Source organism: Saimiri boliviensis, chromosome 3 (genome assembly GCF_048565385.1).
Source record: "Saimiri boliviensis isolate mSaiBol1 chromosome 3, mSaiBol1.pri, whole genome shotgun sequence".
Lineage (NCBI taxonomy): Eukaryota > Metazoa > Chordata > Mammalia > Primates > Cebidae > Saimiri > Saimiri boliviensis.
Window position 1 is genome coordinate 100,686,591 of NC_133451.1, and position 27,904 is coordinate 100,714,494.

Sequence of the window (27,904 nt, forward strand, 5' to 3'; positions counted from 1 at the left end):
ACACTCCTGTAGTCTTAGCTTCTTGGGAGGCTGAGGTGGCAGGATCTCTTGAACCCAGGAGCTCAAGATTGCATTGAGCTAGAATCAAGCAACTGCACTCCAACCTGGATGACAGAGTGAGACCCTGTCTCAAAAATAAATAAAATAATAAAATTAGTATGTTATATGCATGTTTAATGTTGACTCTAGCATATAATGGATGCTTATAAATCAATAATTATGTGACGTTATCTTCATTAGTATGGAAAATAGAATCTTCTCCCAAACCGTCTCCATCCATTGTCCCTGGGGTTCATCTGAGTTCTGCCTCATTTCTCACCTTATTGCTCCATTTTTATAGCCATCTCACCTCTCTAACCCAGGCTTTGGATTTTCCCACAGCTCAACACACAGCTCAGACTCTTTATGAATACACACCTCCCTCCTCAGCTCCTTCCAGAAACTGACCTTGTGCCCTCATGGTCGTCTGGGTTCCATGTCTGTTCATGATCCATTGTATGTTAAGTTCCCGCAGACACTGATGTAAACACTGATGTCTCCTGGTCACTCTTCCTCACACAGTGCCCTACTCCCTGCCAGACTTTATCATGGCAGGATGATTCCAGTTGTACTGTAAGTTCCTACAGTCTTATGAGAGTCATTAGTTAAAAATGATACTGTAAAAGTCATACTGATGTTATAGACAGCAGAACAACAGCACAGAGTTTGTAAACAAATTTTCCAAAGGCCTACAGTACATCAGACATTCACAGTTTGGATAAGGAGGCCATGAATTCTACATTTCCATGCCCATGTTGCAACCACCTGACCACACTCAACAAGCTTAGGAATTCTTACAAAAGCCTGATTTCCTTCCAAAATAGTCCGCTTTAAAAAAAAGAAAAACTTAATTATTTCTTTTGCTTCATTCAATAGGACTCGAATTATGTTTGTTTTTTAAAATAAGTCTGACTCATTTTCATATTAAATTACTCGATCATTTCTTTTAAGTTAGTGAGGACTCTCCGTGCTTTGAAGTCGTTTTTGGCTTTTTTGTCTTCCTTTAGGGTATGACAAACTATTACATTGTCTTGAGAATTGGGGATAAACTGGATCAGAGAGGCAGAACAAGTGGAGCTCAGGGACATGATTTCTAAACAACAATTCCCATGTGAATGCTCCTACACTATTTCCCCTTTTACTCATGTTTTTGTGTTGGTGTTTTTGTTGTGGTCTGGACTGGGGAAAAAAATGAAATAGTAGATCCAGATGTGAAATACAGCTTTTGAAACTGATGAAGGGGTGTGGGGGTGTGTGTGTGTGTGTATAAAATCAAAGGTTACTTCTGTAGTTAAAAACTCTTAGATAAGAAAAGAAAAGGTGAAATAGAGGGAAAATATTTTACTACTGAACCTCATCCTTATGTATCTAAGAGTCAAACAGGTTCTTTCTGAAAGTATGTCTTTTCTATTACACAGATGATGACTGGCAAGTTTTCAGTTTTAAGATATTACATTGCAGATCTTAATTTCCCTGGTTTAAGAGAGAGTGTGACATGATCCCCAAAAGCAAGCACTTTGCAATCAACAGATCTGAGCTCAGACATGACATTAGCTGTTGATCTTAAACAAGTAACTTTCCTTCCTGACTTGCAGTTTCTTCATACAGCAGAAACAACAAAACCTACTTCCAGGGTAATTGTGAGTATTCAATGAGATTATGTACATTGCACAGAGTGTGGGCTCACTTGGAATGTTCCATGCCTTGTAAGTAGGTGAAAGGTCTCCTCTAGCCCACACCATGCCTAGAGGGTACCCAAAAGGCTGACTTGGCTACTGTCTCTGTCCTGGTGTGCAGTGGTGCCTGCTCTTGGAGAGGCTGCTGACCCGAGGCAGGACATTATTGTAGCTTCCAGATTTAGCAGGACTTATTAGTAAATATCTCAACACCAAATCATCTATATCCTTATATAATATCCCGTACTCCATAGATATTTAACTTTGTAACATGTCAACTGACTGACTTGACCTAGCTGAGTGAGGTAGGCAGCCAGTTCATAGTCTTCTACTGGACTATAATCTCCATGGTGGTAGGCATTGCACGTGTTTTGCTCACTCCTCTATCTATAACCTAGCACAGTTCCCCAAACCTGGTAGTTAGTCAATAAATATTTTGTTGAGTGACTGAATTACCAAGTCCAGCCACAACCTAAGAAGATGGCTTAACTTGATCTTTTAAAGAGTTGCCCTATGAAAAAAATGAGAAATTCTCTGGAAAATTCACTTCCCCATTCTTTAACAGGATTTGAAAATAAGACTCTTAATGGCTTTACTGCCCCCAATATGACTGTTACATTTTTTTTTCCCATCTAATTGGGTAGAATGGGGTTTCTAGTTCCACTTTGAGGCAAGATAATAGATTTGAACCTCATTAAATCTGTACCTTTCTTGCAGACCCAAACATCACCGCTTACTGCCTCCTGTGAACTAAGGATGAGAACAGTACAAGTAAACTTCAGATGAAACAAACTCTACAGTGGTCATCATCAGAGAATGTTTAGTGAAATACTTAGCAGGAAGGAATCAGTAGTGAGGAACACTGGGGACTCTTGGAACATTTTCTATCCTGCACAAGAACACCATGTTAGAGGGCACAGGCAAGCATTGATATGTTAAAAAATGTTCCCTAGTGTACCACCAGCCAGGATGGGTGTAACTGAGTCAGAGGCCAGAAGAGCCGGAGGAAAAGGAAGGAAGCAGGGTGTGTTAGCCACATGACTAAAGTGATAGGGCATATGGTTCTTAAGCAGGAAAAGATGCGTAGGCTGGACAAAAGTGTAAACATTGGTGTTGTGTTGAGTATTCAGGAGGGCTGGGAATAAAAAGCTTTGTGAGTCTGCTGAAAAGAAAGTGTGGCTTTGATGTGGAGCACATTTTCAACTGTGGCAGGGCTGCCATCTCTTGTGGTTGCCAAAATCATACCTAAAGGAAAAATAGGAGGATGTTCTTTGCTTAGGGGTGGCCTGTAGGAGGAAGAATCACAAGCATTTTCAATTTGAAGAAGACACTGTTAAGACACTTTAATGGAGCCAGTAAGTCCAGTCAGTAGCCACCAAATGCTGCCAGGCCATTTTAGCAACTACCAGAGCTTCAATCTGATGACTGTCAGCCTCTGCAGCAGCAGAAGATTCTGGGAGCTGCCACTCTCCCATTGTAACAAGGGCTGGTGAGTGGGTTTCTCTAAGCCACCCTTCCTTATCCTCAACCGGGATCTCATACTGGGTCTTGAAGCCTCAGAGGAAGGATGGAAAGTCAGCCTTCTAAGAGCTAATTATCCCTTGGGTGAATGTGGGAAGAAGCATGATTCTGCAGTTAGAAAGTACCTTGGCCAGTGGGAAGTTCCTTTTGGGGCCCACTTTACATCTGCCTGAGCAGAAATACAGATTGCCCTCTGTCAGCCCTCCCAGTCCCTGGGTCTGCATCTGGATTCAACCAACTGTGGATTGAAAATATTTGGGAGGAAAAAAGCAATAAAAATTAATAATACATCAATAAAAAGCAACAGAAATAGTAATATAGTGTAACAACTATTTATAGAACATTTGTATCATATTAGGTATTATAAGTAATCTAGGGATGATTTAAAGTATACAGGAGTCAGCATGTAGGTTATATGCAAATACTATACCATTTTATATGACTTACTTGAGCATCTGCAGTTTTTGATATTGGCAGGAGGTCCTGGAACCAATCCCCCACCAATACCAAGAGACGACTGTATGTATATTCAGTGCATGTGAACAAGGGAAGAAAACCCAGTAGTGGGTTTCAGGGAGCATGAGTGTTATTGCAGCTTACTTACTAACTAGCTTTGTGACCCTGGACCAGTCATTAGACCCTTCTGCACCACAGTCTCTACACTTAGGGTAGAACCAGATAGTCATCAAGACCCTTTCATTCCAAACTACCATGATTCTGTGATTTACAGCAAGATCATAAACTAGGTTCCATTCTTGCTTCTCCGTATACACTTGGGCAAGTTTTTATTCCACTCAGTGCCTCAGTTTTCCCATCTGTAAAACTGAGTTAATCACACTAATTTTACAATAGTTTGAAAATTTACGGATGAAAGGTATTAAGCAAATGCTGGTTATCATCAAAGCCTTAAGGGCAATTTTAATAATTTAACTTTTCAACATTTCATTTGAGATTAGAGATGAGTCCTGGTAATTTTCACTCAAATAAATGTTATTTGTTTTTATTTTGCCACAGTTTTGACCTGCTCACTCAAATCTATTCTGGTCAATTTGGGTTGGTGTGCTTGTCCTTTTCACCTCCTTTTGTAAACTCTTCTCATGATGACGACTTTCTGCATAGGAGTTCACAGAGCAGCGGTTTTAGTCAGAAGCTGGCATTCTATAGACACGGCCTCTAGTGCTGGCTCTGCCATTAACAGCCTGGGTGCTGGGAGGCTGAGACAGGTGGATCAACTGAGGTTGGGAGTTCAAGACGTGCCTGGCCAATACAGTGAAACCCCATCTCTACTAAAAATACAAAAATTAACCAGGCATGGTGGCAGATGCCTGTAATCCCAACTACTTTGGAGGCTCAGGCAGGAGAATCACTTGAACCCAGGAGATGGAGGTTGCAGTGAGCCGAGTTCACACCATTGCATTCCAGCCTGGGCAACAGAGTGAGATTCCATTTCAATAAATAAATAAATAGCCTGTATGACCCTGAGCAAGTCATGTCATCTACTTGAGACTTTATGTCCTGGTCTTCAAAAGACAAGGTTAGGCCAGATCATTTCAATGATACCACTCAGCATCAAAATACGGCTTTAGAAAAGTGTCCAAATGCTTGAGGCAATGGGGAAGAGAATGAGGCACAAATAATTTACACGGAGTGCTCAATCCTATAAACTCGTCAGAGATGAATTTACAATGACCAAAATTGTGGTGCTTGGAATAATTTACCATGCAATCCTTTGTATGGCAGCGTTAAAGCTTTAATTCTCAAAATACTAGTGTGCTGCAGTGATAATTATATTTGTGTAAATCAAATCCCAACTGTGAGACTACAAACTGCTCTTACTGTGGAAATGGTAAGAGAAGAAGGAATAGGGTTTATACATGTCATCTTGAAGTTTGGATTCAGGTGCATCTATATTTAAAGTAAATAAGTTGCACTTAAAATGGAAAACAGCCTTGTTTATCTTTGCATGTCTGTGGTGGAGAGCAGCTGTAGTTGGTTTTCTCTCCCAGGAGCCATCTCTCCCCATCTGAGGAGTTGGTCAGTGCTTTCAGCCACTCACTGGCTTTTGTGTCTTTCATGAGTTCTACCATGCACCAAACGCGGGCTTGGCGGTTTCCTTTGGGTTTTCTAGAGTTGTTCTTACTAGTGAGGCAGAAAGACCTCTCTTCCCAGCCTACATTTTCAGCCGTAGATTGAAGTTTTTGTATGGGGTTTTCTTCTTTTGCCATTAAACAAAATGTTTCAATCTACGTTCTCTCTACTTGCTGAACTACTCCCCCATAATATGCACCCGAGTTTCCCTGAAATAGGGAGCCAGGGTGCTCTGGGCTGTATCTGTGCCTTCACTCAGAATGTACTACTCAGGAATCTCTCCAGGGTTGGCCAGAAAAATCTCCATAATGCCAGATCAGGGCTTCCAGAGGTGTTAACCACTGTTGCTGCCCCCTCTCTTCCTGCTCCGTTGCAAATGACACCAGAAAAAAAGGCCTATTATTACCAGTAATAGATGCTAGTGTCAAATCCTACATGACAGAGGACATTCCCAATCCCTGGATTTCACTCTAGAAGTTCTATACAGAGACTTAGTGACATATCTGATATTTTATTCTCGCTTAGTTTGTCTTTTGGAAAATCAAGATACTGAAGAAGCTCTGAGACACTGAGACACTCTTGTAGAAGAAGAAATGTATTTGGTTCATGATTTAAAGTATCCGTCTCTTAAAATTCAGTTCTCAGAAGTTGAAATCACCATGTTTTAAAGCAGTGATGTAAGTCTATCATTTGATTGTATTACCTCAAGAGCAAAAGACCCAAGGACATGGTGACTTTTTAAACTGCTGGAATCGTAAAAACTATTCTTGTTAAACTGACTGAATTGAAATGTAAGAGTATTAGCAGTTAGCGGAAGGTGGGGAATTTAATTATATTAAATATAATTATATAATTGTTAGAGGACAATTATATTGCTTACAACAAATTTTGGTTGTAAGTGACAGAAACTCCCAACATAAAGGACTTAAGCAAAGAAGTGGGTTACCCACATCACAGAAAGGCAACCACAGAGCTGACTTTAGCATCATCCAGATCCAGGAACGTGAACACCGTCAGGAATCCATCTGCTCTTTCCTTCCTCTCTTCCTGGCCTCTACCTCAGGCCAGGCTTCTTGCTTACCAGTTCCGGCTCATTTTGGGTAATATGAGGACACATCCTTTTATGGCCAGAGTTCCAAAGGGAAAAGATAAACATCCCTGCCACCTTCTGGATGAAAAATCCCAGATCCGGCCCTCCTTGGGCTACATGCTCACCACTGGCTTGTCCCTGTGGTCAAGTAGATGGAATATTGAGAGTGGCTGCCTTACCAGAATGACTCATGTGTAGTAGTTGTTAGGGTGGTAGGGAAAGAGGAGCCATTTACCAAAACAAGAATGGAGTAACTGCTGTTACCAAAAGGAGGAGGAAAGGGTTCTGGGAAGCCCTAAATGAGAATTATATAGGGAAACAAGAGTAAAACTTAGCTGTGATCTTGCTGTCAAGTATAGAATCATGAAAGTTTGAAATACAAGGGTCTGTAGTAGTTACCTGGCTCCACTCTTCATGTGTGGAAACTGAGGCACAGAAAGATCTCATGATCCTTTTGTGATTACAAACCACAGATATCCCATAAACCTGGGTCAAGGACTGTTTGCAGTGATCCTTTACAGCTTGAATTTAATTTCCAGCTCAATGTTTCATCTGAAACGCATACTGGGTAGATTTGAGTTTCTGTCCGTTTCCAGTGTGGCACAAGGGTAAAGGAGACAATATGGCAATTAGCATCTACCGGACATTTGTCCACTTACCTCATCTGCGGAAATCTTGATGTTGTCTGGCAGTGGAAATGATTTAGCTAATAAAACTCTCAGAACCTTGAATTCAAAAATAGGGTAGAAATACTGACTGGGTGCTGTGGCTCATATCTGTAATCCTGGCACTTTGGAGGCTGAGGCAGGATTACTTGAGGTCAGGAGTTTAAGAGCAGCCTGGGCAACATACCAAGACCTTGTCTTTACTTAATGTTTTTTGAAAAACGCTGGACATAATGATGGACACCTGTAGTCCCAGTTACTAGGGAGGCTGAGGCAGGAGAATCACTTGAGCCTGGGAGGTTGAGGCTGCAGTGAGCCAAGGTCATGCCTGAGTGACAGAGTGAGACCCTGTCTCAATAAATAAATAAATAAATGTAGCTTAATCACATAGAGGCCATAAGCTGAAGTATTTAAATTATATAATAATAAAAAGCACACTATTAACCCTGCCATTACTTCAGTAATTTCAGATTTGTTTCTAAGTGGTCTTTTGTGCTAGAATTGAAAATCAAATGTCCCTAGTAAATAAGTAAGCTTACAGGTTGTATTTTCTATGCAGTTTATTTTTTTTACAAGATTAGTTCTAACCTATGGAATCTGTCTTCATGACTCTGTTATATATCATTTAATTGATTTTTTCAAATCAGTTGAAATGCTGAATACCTATGGCTTGAAGATGTGAGATGTCTCACATGTTACACCAGAAATTCAAGCTCATTACTAGAATATTTTGAGACAAACAGAATTGAGTTTAAATTCTGAATCTCTCTCTCTCATTAGTTCTGTGACCTTGGGTGATTGTCAAGTTCTCATCTATCATAGGGATATAAGAGCTATCTGTTAGGATCAATGGAGGACTCAATGATATTAGACATGAAAAGGTAACTTCCAAGCATTCCATCTCAAAAAATGTTAATTTCTTCCTTCTTTCTCCCAATCAGGACCAAAAAAAGCCTTTAGTTAAGTAAAGAGTATGTTTGGGAAAAACTATTCTCCTAAATTAGATATCAGCTGAAGTTTGAGCTAATGCATGGAGGCAACACCTAATGTCTTTTGTTTGAAGATAGCAAATTACAATCCCAAAATGTATTCGATACTCTTTAATTGTGTACTGAATTTGCTCCAAAGTAGACCAACTTTAAAGTTATCACAAAACAATAATAGAGAGATAATATGCAATATCTAAAAACACTTAGACAAAGTAAGAAGTATTGGAAAATGTAGTTGATGATGATTATTATTGAAGATGATAGTACTGGTGAAAGGAAACACAGTCAAGTAGGAATAAGGTGAAGCAGGTTTCAAGCTGTAAAGTATCCTGACTCCACAGACAGGAAAATAGCAGGTGAAATGTACATAATGTAATGAATCAGACTGGGTAATCATCCTACCATTGGTCAAGGTAACCTCCTGAGTCTGTCTTTGCTGAAGTGATTCTGATGGTAATAAAATGTTCCTTGAGGTACCCGAGGGGCACTCTGGTAAGGCTGTTGGGTTGGCAGATAGAAACAGGCCTGCAGAGTGCGGAAGAGCCTGGCCTAGGTCACCAAAGATCAAGGTTCGGGCATCATCAGCTATAGTCAGGAATGGACACCATCCTCGATGACAGTCACTACATCCACCTCTCCTGGGACTGCAGTCAGCATCGTGAAGCTGAAAACAACTACTATTAATGACTGCGCAGGGCCCCAGGCTGGAGAAGGTCTTCGCATCTGCTGAACAGATTGTAAACACACCCTTTTATATCCTGAAAGACAGGAACAAATAGGGAGCAATGCTAGACCCCTTGCCCTCTAGTCTGAAGTCAAACAATAGCTTTACATCCTAGGTCAGGGTGGCAGGAAAAGAAAAGATGTCTTGAAAACTAAAAGGATATCAAATATAGAAAGTCTATTTATAATAGTCACAGGGATTATGTTGGGGAAATGAGGAAGGAGAGAAGTGTACAGAGCGAAGAAGGTGTGACATCTTTTAGAGAGAGGTGGCATCCCCACTTCGCTTATTTATTCTGCTTACATACCACTTGTATTCAATCATTTGGAGAGCAGATATTTCATCTGAATTGGGCTGCCCTCACCTTTTATGCCATGTTACTTGAAGCAGCTAATATGTTTGTGAATAATAGCTCATGACAGCCTTTTAAGTCGCATTCCAGGCCCCCTAAATCACCTCGATAATCACACACCTGATGGTGTGACTCACGCAACACGCACCCTCTCCGAGGTTGTCACAGGCTGCTCTTTAAACAGCCTCCATGGCCATCTGCCTCTGTGCTGATATCATGGTTCCATAAAACATAGTGGTGTCTGGAGCACTTGCTCCCCTCTTCACTGCCCACCCAGCCCAGTTTCTGCAGCTTCCAGGACCGTCTGGCTGGTGTTCCACCTTCACACGGTTGGCCCAACCTGTGGCTGAGGAGGGCAAGGGCCTGGCTGGAGTCAGTGAAGTCAGTAGCCCTGCCTTGGCTTCAGTGCCTGGTTTAGAAGTTTTGTTACGTGGGAATGGTGTGGCTCAGGGGTTTGGGAAAGGGATGGTAAAGAGTGCCTCGGGTTTTGTGCTGAGCCTGGGAGTCTACCCACTTTGGCCAGAGTCCAGCTGCTGGGTAATAGCTGGATATTATTAGCAGTTGCAGGAGGCTGTGTGAAGGGGTTGTGAAATAAAACTGGAGTCTCCATGCACATCCTGGTGAACAAGTGTCTTCTTATGTCTTATAACACTCTCACACACGTCAGGGGCAACAGAGAAGCCAAAATCAAAATTGCATTGTAAACCATAGTTCTTCTTTCCCAGGGTAGAGACTACGTTATAGGAAGGAAATTTGGTGGCTCCTAGAGAAACAAACAAACTTACTTAATGCAAGTTTACATTGATTACAGTTAGATAACTCCTGTAAATCATTGAGTAAGTAAATTTTAATAAACTACTGCTGGAATAGAAATTGCCTGGTGAGATTTCTAGTTTCAAAGTCCTACTTTGGTATTATCGCCAAACTTGATAATTCTCTAGTTTTCTCATGTTAAATCACAGAAGCTTCCAAGAACCACACTTTCCCTGAGACTCTTTGGTCTTGGCATATACGTACGCCTGTCCTGGACATGGCGGGTCGTCCAAGAGGCTTCCTTTTACCATGTCTGTCCACTATAGCAATGACATCCATTTCTGATTTATTTTTATGAAAGACACAATGCTGCATCTGATCCATTATGTACTATTCTCAGGCAAATTCTAATGATAACAACCTAAAATACATATATGTGTATTTCTTATAGTCCTAGGCTAAGTCTATTAAACTATTGATATTTCATGATATTTAACGTATTGATATTTAAAGTAAAATATGTATATGTGTATTTCTTGTAGTCCTAGGCTAAGTCTATTAAACTATTGAGATTGTTGTTAGTGCTTGTCATATCAGAAATGTCACTGTTTTCACAATCTTGTTTGCTCTGCAAGTACCCCTTTTACTCAGAGGTTGTTACAGCATAGGAAAAAGAATATATTTTAAATACCAATAGTTATTTCTGGATTGAGCTGGAGATTACAGGTGACTTTTATTTTCTTTTGTCTTTCTGTATGAGCTAAAAATTTCCATCATAAGAATAGTTTATATTTGTTAAGTGTTTTCTTTGGGTCGAGTTCTGTGCTAAGTTTTTAATGTTCATTATTACATAATATCTTCACAATAGCCCCATAAGAGAGGTCTTATGATTATCTTCACTTTACACTTTTAAAAAATCTTTTTTTTCCTTTTTTTTGGAGAATGGAGTCTCACTATGTTGCCCAGGAATGTTGGGGACTCCTGAGCTCAAGCCATCCTCCTGCCTCTGTCTCCCGAAGTGCTGGGATTATAGATGTGAGCCACCATGCTCAGCCATCATCACTTTCCACATGAGGAAAGCCATACTCACGTTCCATATGAGGTTGAAAGAATTTAAATAAGTTTGCTCAAACTCATAAGTGGCGGGTCCAGAATTTAAACCCATGTATATCCAATTCAAAACTTAGGTTATTGGCTGGGTGTGCTGGTGCATACTTGTAGTCCTAGCTATTTGGAAGGTCAAGGCAAGAGGATCTCTTGAGCCTAAGAGTTTGAGTTTAGCCTGGGCAACATGTGAGAACCCGTCTCTTAAAAAACAGAATTTGGGCTACTCACCTCTGTGCTAAACTTTGTTTCTTTGATAATCAGACACACACACACACACACACACACACACACACACACACACACAAAATTTTATTTTTCTAAAAATAAACAATAAACATAAATATTTAGCATATAACTTCCATTACAAATATTAAATGTGCACTCATATGTCTAGGCATATGTGCCAAGGTTAACCTAACAGCAGATTGATAGTAATAATTTTTAAAAAGGCCGGGCATGGTGGTTCACACCAACACTTTAGAGGCTGAGGCCAAAAAATTGTTTGAGCCCAGGAGTTTGAGACCAGATTGGGCAACATAGGAAAACCCCATCTCCACTAAAAACACAAAAAATTAACCAGGTGCAGTGGTGCACACCTGTAGTCCCAGCTACTCAGGAGGCTGTGGCAGGAGGATCACTTAAACTCTGGAGGTGGAGGCTGCAGTGAGCTCAGATCACACCACTGCACTCCAGCCTGGGAGACAGAGGGAGACTCTGTCTCAAAGAAAAAAAAAAAAGAAAGAAAGAAAGGAAAAGAAAAAAAGATTTATTTGAATTCAGGGTCATCGTTTTAAATCAGCTTTAAAATGTTATTTGATCATGATGTTCACTTCTATGAAATTTAGAATACATTAGAAAAAAAGAATTGGGAAATAGAAATTATTCAAATAATGAAAAATAAATCTTTAAGAAATGACAACACAAATTGGGTTGTTGTTGGCTTTTCTTATTTTGTTTTGTTGCCTGAAGAAGTCTGCAGGAAGATTAAACCACAGTTTTGAAATGAAAGAAGAACTCTGGTGTGGTTAGTGGGAGCAGCTGTTCTCCAATCTCAAACCACATCTGGAATATTATGTTTAGTGCTGGGTACCACATTTTAAAGAGAGACCTTGATCAACTGCAGTTAGATATGGGTGAACATGATGTGGTGTACCTAGAAACAGCAACATATGAGTTATAGTTGCAGAAACTCTGGTTGCTCCAGGGAAAAGGCATAAGGGCAAGGAAAGATCTGGTCCAAAGCTGTGAAGATCTGTAGTATTGGAGAGAGACTGGCCTTGTCCTGTATTACACCAGAAGCCAGAACTAAGACCAATGAGGTCAGATGTGAGTTTAATATAAGAAGAAATTTAGAGCTTCATAGAATAGACAGCAAGTAGACTAATGAAGTTCCCTGGGACTAGTCAAGCAGAAACAAAAATGTCTGGTTCTTCTTATTATAGTGGAGCTGATTTATAGCTTAGATGGTCGAGTTTTCTTCGTTAATTTTAAAGAAATGGAAGGCAACTTCTTTTTGGGAATGATTTTAGGGTTTTTTTTCTTCTTTCTTAAATCAGAAACCAGATACAGTTTATATAATTTTTTTGCCCTCTTCTGCCACATGTATTTATTCTTTTATTCAATAAATATTCTTCAAAATTCTATGCCGTTGTTCTGCCCTCTGGAAATTTAAGTACAAAAATTTCCCCTTTTCATAATTGTTTATTTAACACAATTCGCTAGGTGAAAATAGGAGAGGGGAGAAAAAAATTCCACAAATCTTTGAAAATGAGTAGATAATTTTTTAGACAATTTTTAACAGATCATATGAGATCTGGACCTGTTCTCAATAAAATAGTAATGTCTTGTATGACATTGAGTAAGTTAAGTTATATAAGTTCCCTGTGCCTCAGTTTCTTCATCAGTAAAATGGATATAAAAACTCTTGCCTCATGGCCCTTATGGGAATTAATGAGTTAATGTTTGCTTGGTTCTTTGAGGTTCTTGGATGAAAGGTGTTATATAAATACTAGGTAACATTATTAACATTTAATTACCATATCTATACTTATGATACCAAGTGTCCCAAGTAACAAAAGCTGTTACAGGCCACAGAAAAGCTTTCACAGGCTGCTTACCAAGTGTCTATGAAAACATAAGCTAGAGTTACCAAGAGACCTTTGTGTCAGCTGAAATAAGAGATCTTTTTGTCAGCTTAAAAACTGCAATCTTTTGAGTTTAAATTGATATTCAGCTATAGATTTCAAAGATGCCTTTTAAAGCATTTTTGTTGTCTTCAAATTAGTTTTTATTGCTACTTTTAAACTAGGTAATTTTGAAAACTTTAAATTATTTTGTTTACATATACTCTTAGTGGAATCTTCTTAATGTTTGCATATGCTAAATGTGGTAGTTTTTTGTGTGTGAACAGCAGGGTTTTTTGTTCTTTTTTGTTGTTGTTTGTGTTTGTTTGTTTTGAAACAGAGTCTTGCTCTGTCACCCAGGCTGGAGTGCAGAGGCACAATCTCGGCTCACTACAATCTCTGCCTCCTGGGTTCAAGCAATTCTCCTGCTTCAGCCTCCCAAGTAGCTGGGATTACAGGTGCTCATTACCATGCTCATCTAGTTTTTGTATTTTTAGTAAAGATTGGGTTTCACCACGTTGGCCAGGCTGGTCTCGAATTCCTAACCTCAGATGTGATCCACCCACCTGAACCTCCCAAAGTGCTGAGATGACAGGATGAGCCACTGCGCCTGCCTGACCAAGAACAAAAGTTTTTATCCTTGATATAGGAAGAACAGATAATAATGGCCATTGACCATGGTGAAGAAATCAAGATTGCTTTGTTTCTTCTGTTACTCACAGCTCAGGGCTTTATCATCCTGCCTGACTCTTGTCACTCCATTCCTTGCAGTTATCAAAAAAGGCAGAAGTTGGCAGGGAAGTGGAAAGACAGGGATCCTTTTTTTGATCTCAGACAAATGTAAAAGACAAACTTTTAGACAAAAGAAAACACAAATCCAGAAAAAGAAGGAATGCTGAGCTCTTGTTTAGCCCAGGATTGTTACCTACACATCTGTTTGCAGATGACTGGTAAAAGAATTCTTCATAAGAAAAAGTCAGCTACTCAATAGAAAAATGGGCAATAGTTATGAACAGGAATGTCACAAAATAAACCTAAATGACAAATAAATATAAAAAAGATGCCTAAAGGAATGCTAATTAAACAGCAAAGACACCATTTCACTTTAGATTGTTAAAGATTTTTATTTAGAGAATACCAAATGTAGAGAGGAAAGTAAGGTGACACTGTCAGAATACACATTGATATAACTTCTGGAGAGAATTCAATGCTGTCTAGTGAAGTTGAAGATAGGCAACCACTAAAGGTCAACATTTCACTTCTGGACTTACACCCTAGAGAAACTCTTGCATATGTGCATATGGATGTTCCTAGCACCATTTATCGGTAATGGTGAGAAACAATCTAAGTGATGGACACAATCTAAACGTTTATCAAAAGAAGGCCAGTGAATAAATGATGGTGTGTTCATGTAATGGAATACTACACACTATACAGCAGTGAAATTAATTTCACTGCTACAAATATGACTCTAGATCATTATGGATAACTCTCAAAAAAACATAATGTTTAGGACCAAAAAAAAAATGCTCTAGAGGCATACAGTAAAAATGTTGTCTACATGAAGTTTTAAAATATCCAAAAGAAGGCAACGGGGGTTATTAGAGAAAAATTCAGACTCATAATCTGCATGTAGAGGCTGAATTTCCAGTCTTGATAGTTTCTCTCAAGTTAGTATTTCAGCACTTCCTTAAAACTTTTGCCTCACTGGTGCCAGATCATTGCTACAATAGAAATTTACATAGAATTCAGTGGAAATGGACCCCAGAGTCCCCACATTGCTCCAAGAAGAATTTGTTCTGTAGTAACACAGAGCTGTCCAATAGAAACATAATAGGAGCCACATATGCAATTTAAATGTTTCTAGTGACCACATTTTTAATGAACAGGTGAAATTAATGGAAATAATAGATATTAACTAAATATATTAAAAATATTAAATATGTAATTCATCAAAAGTAAGATATTTAAAAGCTTTTTTGTACTAAATCTTTAAAATTTGATGTGATCTTACATGTAGAGTGCACCTCTACTTGGGTGCTAAGTTTTTATTAGAATTACTTGATCTGGATTTAGATTTCATAAAATTTACAGTTGAAAATGCAGATTTGCATACTCGACTTATTTCACACATACTTAGAAGTTTCCTAATAACTAAATGAGGTATCAGTTTGTAAATTTTAATTTTAAATTTAAACTTCTAAGTTAATTAAAATGGAATAAAATTACAAATTCAGTTTCTCAGTCTTATTCAACACATTTTAAGTTCCACTAGTCACATGCGTAGCTAATTGCACAGACTAGGTTTAACCTGTAGTACTAAGAAATTGTCCAAATCCACCCACCTTTCTTCTTTGAGATTCCTATACTCATCTGATTGAAATCAAACTAGAAATATATAGAATGGCTTTGCCAAACAAAGGTTGCCCCACAGAGGCAGCTATGGCAAAAGAATGTGTGGGGTATGTTGACCAGCAAGGTCAAGGCCATCTGATGACAAGAGTCTCATCTGATTTATACATTCAGCCACTTACTTCTTAAACCTCTCAACTGCCTGTTATAACTCTGGTCCCCCAATACACAAAGCTGAGGAAAATGCCTCAAGGTTCCATAGCTTTGGGTTGACTTTGTGTGTCTGAGATGTCTGTTTTAAATGAAGTTTCCAAGAGATACATTGTGAGCCATTCAACTTTTCTAAAACATCAATCCTTTTCCGAATAGGGTGCTTGGGTGTCCTCTGGGACCCCTTGGTAACTTCCACATTGGATAATTAATCCCAAGAATCTGAAGGAACTCGCCTGAGAAGAAATATGCAGAGACTTGCAGAGGAGAGAAAGTATGAACTCAGATATGATGATGAAAAAACAATGCTACAGGCAGATACAGAAAAAAAGGACATTGGCATTTTCAAACTGAAAAAGAGCCTATAAAATTTAATCAAATGTCAACAGGGCAATTTGGCAGAAAAAGGTGGGAATCAATGGAATAGAGCCTTACAACCAAAAGTTGATCAGAGTTGAAGTTAAACCGATCTGTACTCTCCTCCTGACTTTACCACTTGGAGTCCAAAGCAATAAGCAGGGTGCCTTGTTAGGAAAAAGCAACCAGAGAGCCAGTGGTTAAAACGGGGGGTGGGGTTAAGTGCAGCGGGGAGGGGAGGATATTTGATTTTTAAGTAAAAGGCTCTCAGACACTACAATATTCTAAAGTATCCTCACATTTTTATTATGCCTAATGCCAGCTTATGCACACAACATATCATTCACATGCATACTCACAGAACCATAGAAAGGGCATAGAATGGTTCCTTAAGAAAATGACAGCAACAAAGCCTTTGAAACTATTGATAATTAATAAGCCAGGCAGTAGCAATTAATATGTGTAAAGATGGGGTGCCTACTGTTCTCTGAGCCATAGCTCATTTAAAATACTCACCCTGTAATTTATGAGCGATATTTAATACCTCAGTGACTATAAACCTCAATGTTTTATTACCGCTGCTTAGCATACCTTTGATGTGCTGCCCAGCACTACACAATCCAAAACAAATTACTTTCAGGAAGCTGGATATTATATAGATACAGGAAAGTCATAAATAATGTGCAGGAGGGACATTTTCTGTGGGTTCTCACATGCCACAGTGGGTCTCTGTGAGTCTCTGTGAGTCTGACTTCTCAAGCATCTCACTGGGCTTGGATGAGGGGCAGGAGGGCAGCCCATCTAAGGAATGGTTGGTTGTCAGACAGGGTGGGAATGCAAAGAGCCAGGCACTGACTGACACCATTTTTTAAACCTATAGCAGAGGCAAATGGAAAACAAATGAGGATGCTTTAGGAAGCTATGATGTACTTAATGAGCTACAGATGTGTAAGGAACAGACACTTCATTCATGTTTTGCTGGGCTCTTCATATTCCTCTTCCTTGCTATCATATGGGCGTATGTTGGTTTCTCAACAGCTGTTCAAAACTCTCTATTCTCTTTAAGGTTCAGGATTCAAGACCCTGATTCCCCAGACCTGCTTACATGAGATAATCTCCTACCTCACCAAAGAAATCGAGATCGTCAGGTGGGATTTCCTCCAACTTTCCTTCAACATAATCATCCTTGTCAAACCTCACTCATACTGAGGTTGCTTTATCGTGAAAGGGACAATCCTTTCCAAAGGTGAAACCCCTGTGTCCTTAATCACGTTCCCTTGCCCTCTCCTCCAACGTCATGAATATAAATCATCCCCTTACAGTCTTAGTCCTCTCCCTTTCTACTGGTTCCTTTCCATTTGTCCTCAAATAGGATCAAGTAGACTGCATCCCTCATATGAACAACCAAGCAAAATAAAATGTTCCCTAACAGCATTATCTTATTTCTGAAGATACTCTTCTTCCTCTCTTCACCCCTACAGTCAGCCTGACTTCATCGCCAAGCAGATTCTGTCCTCACCATTCTTCTTAGAATCTTCTGGTGGTTTCCTACCTCCATGACCCACTTCCAGGCTTCAGCTTATAAGGCTCTATGCAGGGCTGAATATTGTTTCCTATTCCTATCCCCACTGGAAACTTTCATGTCCCAGCCTTGCACATTCCTATTCTTGTTCAGGATTATTTTCCCCCAGGTCTCCTCTGCTGACTTTGCTTCCTCTGCCCATCCCCAGTGCTCTTCTCTTCTCCGTATACTCTTTCTAGATGATCCCATCCTCTTCACTGGCTTTAACCATTATCCAGATACCAGTGACTTTAAGTCTTAGCGCTGAAACTCAACTCCCTAAGTTCTACCAGTTGCCTGTTGGACAACTCCACCTGGTGTTCCATAGGTCAGCATTCCAAACTATAAGCTATAAAGAGGGATAGAATATTTGCAAGGTGCGAGATTATCACCCCACAAACGACTTGATAATTGCCAAGAGGAAAATGTACCTTCAAGGTGAAAATATGTGATGGCCACTACCTTAACCAATTGATCAAATGCAGCATCACTAATTATGGACAATCTGCCATTCGATACCAGCTGAGGGGATGAATAGAAAGTATGTGACAATACTTGTAAGTTATTCCTGCCAAAAATGCTTAACCTGAATGCAATCAAGTCTTTAGACCCAACTTACTGTTTGTATAAAGCACAAGGGATAAAGTAACAAGTTAAAGGATACTGCAAAGCAACAATCAGGCAAATCCAGATTGTGTGATCTCCATAGGTCAGTTGGCCTGGTGTCTTTAAAAAGACAGTAACAGTCAATATCAATTTAAAAATGGAGAATGTTCTGAGATAAAAGAACTGAAGAGAGATAATAGCCAAATGCAATGCACAAAACTTGATTGGATCTTGCTTTGAAACAACCAGCTATAAAAAATATTTTGGGTATAATGTGGACAATTTGATAAGCTTTAAATTAGATAATATTAGAGAAATAATGTGAATTTTCTTAAATGTGTTTATGGTATTGTGCTTTTGGAGGAGGATTTCCTTCTTATTGGGAGATGCATGCTGAAGTATTTAGCAATGAATTTTTGTGTTACCTGCCACTTACTTTTGAATGTTCTGCAAAAATAAGTATCTGTATGTGTGTATAACTCAAATATGGCAAAGCATTCATAACTTTTTAATTTAGGGAATGTTGAATGCACTCAACGTTCATGCATGTTTTAAAATTTTCATAATAAAAAAGTAGAGACTATGAAGGGAAAATGAAGTAGGCAAAAAAAAAAAAAAAAAAAGTAGAGAAAGAGTAGCCAAAAAACATAAATATAAATTTAATGCTTTCTTCTGCTTTCCCCTGTTCTTTTTTTTTTCTATTCATAATTTACCAAGTAGATCAAGCTAAATATCTTAGCATCACCTGTAATTTCTCTTTTCCTCTTCAGATCATCTACTTCCTTCCCTCCTATCAGCTGGTCTTCATTTCTCCATATCTTGAGTCTCTGTGCCACCCCCCGCCATTGCTGCCACACTGCCCTCATGGGTCCTCTATCACGAATCACCTGGACTTCCACCTCCTGGCCTTAATCCCCTCCACCATCAGTCCATTTTCCCTGTTTACTCTCCCTGATGAAATCTTTCTGCAAACTTCCACTGCCTGGGAAATAAAATCAAATTCCCTGAAATAAAACTATTAAAGGATAATATTGGAATGGAATCTAAAAGTGAGGAGAAGAGGGAAGTCAAACTGACATCTAGCAACACCCTCAGGCTTTTGGCCGCAAAGCTAGAATTTTGATTCCTAGGATGCCTCACTCCAGGCTTCATTTTGTGCTCATATAGCAAAGAAGATAAGCCTAGGAAAAATTATGGTGTCTTCTTAAGGAACCTTGAATTGTCTGAAAAAAGAAACATGTATGGATCAGCCAAGTAGTGTTCTGGATTTTTAAGGCCTATAAAAGAGAGAGTGTCTTTTAATTACCAAGGCCATGACTTCAGATGCTCAATGAAAGACTCAATTTATTGACTTCAGTAAATGCTTTATAACACTCTTTCAGTGAAGCTGAGGGAAACAAACACTCTCATATATTGTTAGTATGAGTGTAAATTGGTACAGTCACTATGAAGGGAAATTTGGATGCAGTATCTAAATGGGTATGCTCTTAGATCTAGGCAAGGTCACTTGGGAAAATTTGTCTCACAGATATACTTGCTGCTATGATTTCAGTGAATCCCCTCCAAAAGTTAGGTGTTGCCAATGTGATAGTATTTAGAGATGAGGCCTTTAAGAGGTGACCAGGCCGTGAGGGTGCCACCCTGTGAACGGAATTAGGTGCCCTTAGAAAGGTGTTTGGCAGAGGGAGTTGTTTCTCTCTTGCCCTCTGCCTTCTCCCATTTGAGGGCATGGAAAGAAGGTCCTCACTAGATGCTAGTGCCTTGACTTTGTACTTCACAGCCTTCAGAACTGTGAGAAATAAATTTCTGTTCTTTATAAATTACCTAGTCTTGGGTATGCTGTTATAACGGCACAAAATGAACTGAGACATGAGCATATATGCAAAATGACATGTAGTGTATGTACTTCTGAATTCTGCCATGTCATTCATTAAGACATTTTTGCTCAACTGGAAAAATATTGAAGTAAGCCAAATGTCCACCAATAGGGGACTAATTAAATAAATTATGGTACTTCAGCCTAAAGGAATACTATCAGTTAAGATAAAGAATTGGGAAGAACTCTATGCACACATCTCTGTAAGATGTATTGTGACATGAAAAACGCAAGGTGCAGCACCGTGTGTATAGTGCTCTAAACTTTATGGTAAGATGTGAGAAAATAGAGAAAACGTGCTTGAAAATTTTAAAAAGTCAAAAATAATGCAGCAATATTAGGTGTGAAACTTACCCACCACCTCTACGTTTAGGAAAACACGAGGAAGATGTTGGTGTTATCATAACCTTGAAACTTGAAGGGATAACTGCATGGAGCTGGGACTCATACCTCTGAGAAGGGGCACTACCAGGCTGGTACTGACCTCTCTGATGGGAATGGGGAGAAGACTATCTTAGTCTGCTTTGTATTGCTATAATAGAATACCACACACTGGGTACATTTAGAAAGAAAACACATTTATTTCTAATAGATACGAAGTCTAGGATGTCCAAGGTTTAGGGTCTCACATCTGGCAAAGGCATTCTTGCTATGTCATCCGAATGCAGGAGGTGAAAGGGCAAGAGAGCACACTTGCCAGAGAGGAAGGGGATCAAAGTCATCCTTTTCTCAGGAACTCACTCCCACAATGACTAACCCATTCCTGCAATAATGGCATTAGTTAATTTATGACAGCAAAGCCCCCATGGCCTAATCACCCCTTAAAGGTCCCACATCTCAACAGTGCTGTATTGAGAATCAAATTTCCAGCCTATGTGAACTTTGAGGGACACATTGAAACCATAGCAATGTGAAACAACATTGAGACCGAGACTGGTTCTGGGAGTGCAAGTACAAGCTAGAGACGGGAACCAACTGCTCCACCATGCGTCCCCTTCCTGCCTTCCAGGCTTCCTCTATTACTCTCTATTGGCAGAATCTAACAGAGAAGCAGCTGACGAAAGAAAAATGTAGTTTTCTGAGTCCTGGCATGGAGTATAAAAGGATGGGTTTAAAGCTGAGAGGTAATAGCTTAATAACTAGCACAGTAGATTAAGTAAGAATGGCTCTTGTAGACATAGGATCATCATGTGGCTGTTGGAATTGGTGCATTTGCAAGTGATCATGCCTTTCCACCATCCTCCAGAGCTGTCCCTGCCCTCTATAGCCTGGGATTAGCTAAGGCACCAGGAGTGAAGTTCATATTTATACCAGTAGATTATGTCTTGTCTGTGGACCAGAGCCTCTGTGGGCTTTTTGGAAAACTTTATTTATTTATTTATTTATTTATGTATGTATGTCAGGGTCTCACTCTGTCACCCAGGCTGGAGTGCAGTGGTGCGATCTCGGCTCGCTGCAACCTCCATCTCCTGGGCTCAAGTGATACTTCCACCTTAGCCTCCTGAGTAGCTGGGGCTACAGGCACATGCCACCCCACTTGGCTAATACTTTGTATTTTTGGTAGAGATGGGACTTCACCATGTTGCCCAGATTGGTCTGAAACTCCTGAGCTCAAGTGCCCCAGCAAAAATATTATTTTTGTTTACTCTTCCCGTATCATCTGTGATGAATAATACGTCAGTTCATCACAAACAAGAAAGTTGAGTAAGAAAAATGAGTATTTCTTTTTTTTTTTTTTTTTTTTTTTTTTGAGACGGAGTTTCACTCTTGTCACCCAGGCTGGAGTGCAATGGTGCGATCTCGGCTCACCGCAACCTCCGCCTCCTGGGTTCAGGCAATTCTCCTGCCTCAGCCTCCTGAGTAGCTGGGATTACAGGCACGCGCCACCATGCCCAGCTCATTTTTTTGTATTTTTAGTAGAGACGGGGTTTCACCATGTTGACCAGGATGGTCTCGATCTCTTGACCTCGTGATCCACCCGCCTCAGCCTCCCAAAGTGCTGGGATTACAGGCGTGAGCCACCGCGCCCGGCCCTCAAAAATAAGTATTTCTAAATAAAGAATCTCCTTTCTCCTCTTCTCCCTGTGATTTCTCCCTCCTACTCCGTCTGTCAGACAATGGAGGGTTAGTTGAACCAAACAAACAAGTGGTTTGAGCCACTCACCTGGAAGCACCCTTTGGAATTTATTTGGGATGGATGTGGTGGCCACGGCATAGTCTTGGGGGAAAATAAATTGGGACCTGCTCCTTAATCCTGAAGTGCCTGGCCTCAGGGAAACTGACATCTCAAATGCTTTTCTGTCCCCACTCTCCTGTTTCCTTTATCCTACACCCATCTTCAGGTGCTCAGTCCTAAAGGATGGCTCTAGCTCAGAACCAAATGAGCTTTGCAACAGGAAAGACAACAGTTCCCAACATCTCCCTGAGTCAATAGCTTGGCTGAAGACAAAGAAAATGATAGCCCTGTGGTGTAATTCCAAAGGAAATGCTTAGAGGAGTGGGTTTCACATGTCTCCTAGAAAGGCAGAATTTGTCTATCACAAAAAGTTTTTAAAACTTATTAGTTAATAATTCAACGCCTAGCCATCTCCTCCCTTAATGTTCTCTATTCAGTTCAAAGAATATCCTCCTTGCACCCCCGCTTCTCCCTGTGACTTGGTAATTAGAGGGATGACTAATTTAAGTGCATGTCCTCTTATCTTGAGGCCATATTTCACAAAGGAAAGTCCTAAAAATCCAAGATAAACTTATTTTCACAATAGCTATGATGCCAAATGAATGGCGAGCAGCCCTTAACTGAGTTTTATAGGGTTGAAAGATCTTCAAAACACAGATAAACAATAACCAAAACATAATCTTTGCCCTTCAAGTTTCTCAGTAGAATACATAAACAACAGTGTGCCCTCTTTAAAAATCTCATCATGAAAAAATGCAAACTTACAAAGCAACCAAATTAGCAAATGATTATTTGTGTTATGAAGGATCTCTCTAAAATAACCTTTATAAAAGATTCTTTTAACCAGGCCCAGTGGCTCATGCCTGCAATCCCAACATTTTGGGAAGTGGAGGCTGGCAGATTGCTAGAGTCCAGGAGTTCGAGTCCAGCCTGGACAACATGGCAAATCCCATCTCTACTAAAAAAAAAAAAAAAAAATTAGCTGAGTATGGTGGTACCCATCTGTAGTCCCAGCTATTCAGGAGGCTGATGTGGGAGGATCACCTGTGCCCAGGAGTTCGAGGCTGCAGTGAGCCAAGATTGGGCCACTGTACTTCAGCCTGTGCAACCAGAGTGAGACCCTGTCTCAAAAAATAAACAAAACAAAACAGCAGCAGCAACAACAACAAAACACAAACAACAACAACCAATAAAGATTCTTTCACTTGTTTGTCCAGTAGGAATCACTTTATAAAAAAATTTCATTTATATAAGTTCTTAGAAGGAAATCCACTTTGTAAAGGGAAGGGCACCCATACTCAGCACAAAGCGTTTTCATTTTACCAGTGGAAGCTCTGTCTGAATATTACCATGTTGAGTCCTGTCTCTAGGTTTTGGTCTTTCTTACTTTGGTTTTACTTCTTTCTGCTTCCTGTGGAAGCCTATACAAATTCAAGGATTGATTCAATGATTTCTAGGTAAATTTCCCAAGCCTCTCTTCCATGAGCCACTGTACTGTGGTGCTCTGCTAAATCTTCATTCTTAGGAATTCTCTCAATGACCACAGTTGGATTGGACCTAAATACTTATGTCTTGACAACATTGATTGAATTTCAGTGACTCCACTTACCATTTAGCATTTTTAAAACAAATTGAATTGTTTCACTTTCAATTGCAATTTTACTTTAGATGGCAATTAAAATCATTTGAAATTATAAAGTTCTGGATTTCCATTTAAAAAACATTTATTTACACTACCACTCTCTCTTTGCCCCATATTATCTTATATGAAAATGTACATCTTGAGCTACTACCACAGACTTCTCTGGCCTTTATCCAAACCCACAGGCCTCAATATTAGGCTAAAAATCTAGCAAAATTAGGTAGTCTTGGAAGATTTCTAAAGCTTTCAGTTTCCAACCAGGCTAGAAATAGCATCAGAAAAAATGCTTTTGTGTTATATTTGTGGCCAGCCCTAAGTCACCCTTTAAGAAGGTTAGGGTTTGAAAAAGCCACAGTTTAAAATGTTAACTACATAGTTCAGACTTCCAGAAATTGAATAGGGCTTGGATTGGGTTAAAGATTTGGGTTATCTTTTATTTTACTTGAAACAATTCCCCTTTTCCCAACTAATAATAGATTTGTCCAGTAAACGTGGTACTTCATGCCAGTATCTGTTGATGTTAAACAGCTGGGGAGCCAGTGAGACCCAGTTGGGAGAATCAGCTTCTTTCACTTCATGGAGAAGCTAAGGAAGGTGGTCAAGTGTATATTCACTGTCTGTGACAATAGTAGACAATGTCTTTGTCAAATGGTTTTAAAGTTATGTTTTCTACATTTATAATTTCACTATTTGTTTCTCTTTCTCTCTCTCCCTCTCTCCCTCTCTCTGTCTCTGTCGCTGTGTGTGTGTGTCTGTATGTGTGTGTGCAAGTGTGTGTATATATACATATATTTTTAAAATTTACATTTTCTGAGAAGTACTCTTGAAGGAAGTCCTGTTAATGTGTAAGTAGAAATCTGATCATTTAGAAGTAAGAATTCCCTTCTCCTAACAGCTGGGTAGGCTCTGTCCAAGTTTGAGGAGTCATTTAGACCACCCAAGAGCAACTATAATGCTGTATTTTGAATGCTCTACTTTGAAAATAAATGTAAAGTCAATGCTAGCTTTCTCATGATTTGAGCTTAGCACACACACAACAAGTGAGTCCAGAAAAGCAAAGGCCCTTTAAGAAATTTGCTTTGATGACATTAAAAGTCAGACAGAGATATCAGACTCGGTTCCCATATGGACAAGACACTCACCTCTTTCAAGTTGGGTCTAAAAGCACAGGATGTTGGGAAAGCACTCAGTTGTTCTCTCAACACAGGCAGAACCAGTTAGCCAATTCCAAATAAGTGAACCTCTCTTCAGGTGGCATTCCCACAGCTGGGCGATAGCATTTGTCCTGTTCTAGTTATTACTTCATGCATATTAATTTTCTTTAACTATATTTTCAACTATCCTTTCACTTCACCTAAATGAGCTATTAACTTCTTCAGTATAGAGACCATATTCTTCACTTATTCCTTCTCCAACTACAGAACCTACTAAAAAACGGTAGACCCTATGAAAGCCTAAATAATGTTTGATTCAAACATTAAAATGAACTACAGTATCAATAGGTTTGTGTCTTTATGCAAATTAGAAGAGTGAAGAAAACATGAACCACAGCAGGAAGACTAACTACAGAAATTAAGATGTGTTCTCTTTTTTAAAAAACATGGACACTCATGCAGACTAGGGTTGGTCTTTCACAGTGTCAAGCCAGTGAACAGGGGTTCTCCCACAGAAGTCAGGTATTCAAAGGCTTACAGAAGCAACTTAAATGAATGGAAAGCAGTCTGGCTGGAAACCGGGGTGAGCTGGAGAGCATGTGCTTCGAGTAAGTGGGGCATGGCTGCTGTGCTCCAGGCTATTGCTGCACCAATGTTGTTCACTGATTTTCAGGAGAAGCCAGAGTTCTGAGAATCTGTGAGGACTCTCCTAACTTTTAAATGATAAGAAATAATTTTTAAAAATATTGAAATTCTAGGCATGCCAAACAAAACTCTTCCATGGGCGGTCAGTTTGCAATCTCTGTTGCGTGGCATGGAATGTCTTGAGGAGCAGAGGCAGAGATGGGCAACGTGACATTGTGGGGATGCAAGTGATATGGGAGGGGGACCGGGAAGTGCTGGAAGGAGAAGGGCGGGGTCCCTGGTAAGGGCTCCCCCTCCGGCCTGTGCCCATGAACCTAAGTGAGGACAAGCACTCCTGTTTTTGCATCCAAATGTTGCATTTTCCAAGACCACTCTGGCCTACCAGGTCCCCCATTATGTGCCTATAAAACCCAAGATCCTAATGCGCACACACCCAAGCAGCTGGACGTCAAAAGGAACACACCAGCAGAAGAGCACACAGGCGCCGGGACATCGAGAGAAGGAGAGGAGTGGAAGAGGACACTAACAGGCACTGGCAGATGCTGTCAGGCTGTCAACTGGCAGAACAATGTGGACGCGAGGTGAATTTGGCCAGTTGGAGGAAAGTGGAGCAGCAGTGGAGTGGTCTGAATCCAGGGGAAAATCACTTTCCCACTCCGTTCCGCTTCTGGCTCCCCATCCATCTGCTGAGAGCTACTTTCATCATTCAGTAAAACCTTGCACTCATTCTCCAAGCCCACGTGTGATCCAGTTTTTCCGGTACACCAAGGCAAGAACCCCAGAATACAGAATGCCCTCTCTCCTTGCGATAAGGCAAAAGGTCTACTTGAGCTGATTAACACAAGCCACCTACAGATGGCAAAACTAAAAGAGCACACTGTAACATACCCAGTGGGGCTTCAGGAGCTGTAAACATTCACCCTTAGATGCTGCGGTGGGGTCAGAGCTCACACTCCCCAAGACCTGTTTGTGTGCCTGCTCCTGCTAGGAGTTTTGAGCAGCTGGGCACTGAAGAAGCGAGCCACACCCCCATTCTACACCCTACGAGCGGGATAAGGGAACTTTTCCCATTTCACAAGCACAAAATGAATGGTTAGTCCCTAAAACTGTTAGGGTTCTTTCCAACTCAGAGACTCTCATCTAAGACTGATAACCTCAGATAAAGGATCACATTTTCTAACAACCACTAATTCCGTCCCTTATGCCAGCAAAGCATGAGTACTCCCAGAGTACTGTCCAAGAGCCTCAATCCATCCCTTAGTTTTCAATTAAAGCATTTCTTATTGATCTCGAAGAAAGTCCATACTGACAAAGTTAAGATCAAGCCAAAGGCTTTTGATGTTTGTCAAATACCAGAGCTACATCTTTGTCTTCTGCAGAAGAAACTGAGAACATTGAAGTCATAGGATGTCAGCAATAGAAATCATTTACCCAGAACGATTTTCCTCCACATGCCAATGCAGGGCTGATGATGGTGAAGACTGGAGCCACAGACTTGATACTGGGGAGGAGCTCACTGAATGCTTTTACCAGGTGTGACTGGCAGAGCAGCAAGTCGCAAATCTTTCACAGACACCTAGAACCAAATTAAATCTGAAGAAAAACAAAAATAATGTCACTATATTAGGAAAAGGTCTTTATAAAACCAAAGAATCAAGACAGAAGATCATAGAAAGGAGAAAGATGGGAGGGACCCATCATCTTTTTTTTTTTTTTTTTTTTTTTTCCGAGATGAAGTCTTCCTCTGTCACCAGGCTGGAGCTCAGTCATACCGTCCACTGCACTGCAACCTCCACCTGCTAGGTTGAAGCAATTCTCCCACCTCAGCCTCCTGAGAAGCTGGGATTACAGGCACCCACCACCATGCCTGGCTAATTTTTGTGTTTTTAATAGAGATAGAGTTTCACCGTGCTGTCCAGGCTGGTCTCAAACTCCTGACCTCAAGTGACCTGCCTGCCTAGGTCTCCCAAAGTGTTGGGATTACAGGTGTGAGCCACTGCGCCCGACCCCATCATCATTTTTGTGACCAGTTCTTTCTTTCTTAAAACACTACCTACCAGTCCTCTGTTACTCAAAATCCCCTTGTCTCAGACCTACCAGAGAAAAGGGACTATCTCTCTATATCATGGGCCATATGTGGTCTTTTGAATATGGGCAGACAGTTAGAATATGGTTGCAACAAGAGTTATAAAGAGCTG

The 27,904-nt window shown here is 40.1% G+C and overlaps 1 long non-coding RNA gene across 3 annotated transcripts in view; it reads right to left on the minus strand.

The window, feature by feature from the left end:
- LOC101030116 (uncharacterized) overlaps positions 1–27,904 on the minus strand; it is a 215,409-nt gene that overhangs the window by 26,091 nt on the left and 161,414 nt on the right. For 2 of the 3 annotated variants that reach the window (XR_012516915.1, XR_012516916.1), the window contains exon 7: positions 27,138–27,299. This is a non-coding gene — a long non-coding RNA (uncharacterized LOC101030116). Of the gene's footprint in view, positions 1–447; positions 27,300–27,904 lie in introns of all 3 variants that reach the window. The other variant, XR_005579136.2, reaches the window with a different exon arrangement.